We start from the raw sequence: 1,128 nt of genomic DNA on the forward strand, positions 1-1,128 counted from the left end.
CATAGTTGTAGCCACTGTGTCCTTCCATCTCCTTGTTGATCTCCCCATTTCCTACGATCTCCTACTTTACCTAGCATGGTGTTGTTTGTCCGGGACTGGTGTCTCCTGATAACATGTCCAAAGTGTATGAGACAAAGTTGCAGGGGCAATGGATTATTTACAATGGCTCTTCTAGCCAAAGTATCCAATTCCCACCAAATGAACTTTTCCTACATGGGTCTGGTAAGAAGGTGAGGGAAGATACTGCTAGGATTCACCTGTGAGTAATTATGGACAGGATTCCCTGGCATGCCATCCAGCTGTGTGTACAAAATGAACCTTCTGAGAAGCAGTAGGAGGGATCTCATTATCAGCAAGAGCCAAGAGTGGAGCATGTCCTCTGGACCTGAGATCCCGTGCAGTGAACCTCCCAGATGCAGAAGAAAGCTATACCATCGGAGGAGCAGCAGTTGAACCAGAAGCCAGAGCATGGAATAGAGTATGGATTTTCTAAACCATGGAATGAGTAAAGCCGAGTCCTTTCCCGCAGGAGGCTGGACACTTCACTAGGGAAGCTGGGCTTGCTGACCCACCCAAGTGGAACTGAGTGCCTTTGAGCTGAGGCTTCCGGGAGTGGGGTGCCTCTAGGCACTTAATCCAGGGAGCTGGCTTTGAATGCCCACGGAGCTCGAGTTGAATGCCTTTGGTTGAGGTTTACAGCAGAACGGTATGCCCTTTGGGGCATTTATTAGCAGACCTGAAAGAACTTTATAACATGTCTTGCTTAACAGTTCAGCCCTGAGCATTCCTTTCGGACATTATGATGGGTTAGCTTCCTTAATAAATCCTTCAGTCGTGGATTCAGTCTGTGGGTTTTGTTCAGTCATTGCACTGGATATTAGAACCATGAGACGGGCAATAGAAAACACGAATGAAGACAACACAAACGTCTCAACAGCCTCGTTCCTAAGGAGCACTCTGATTGTACTTCATCCAAGACAGGTTTGTTTGTCCTTTGGGCAGTCCGTGGTGCTTCCAAGATGCTTTGCCAGCACCATCATTCAAATGCCCCACTCTTTAATCTTCCTAATTCATTGCTCGGCTGTCACATGCATAGGAGGTGATTGAAAACACATAGCCTGGGTCTGC

Source organism: Echinops telfairi, unplaced genomic scaffold (assembly GCF_000313985.2).
Source record: "Echinops telfairi isolate 266 unplaced genomic scaffold, ASM31398v2 ScPeMD7_7458;HRSCAF=8496, whole genome shotgun sequence".
Taxonomy (NCBI): domain Eukaryota; kingdom Metazoa; phylum Chordata; class Mammalia; order Afrosoricida; family Tenrecidae; genus Echinops; species Echinops telfairi.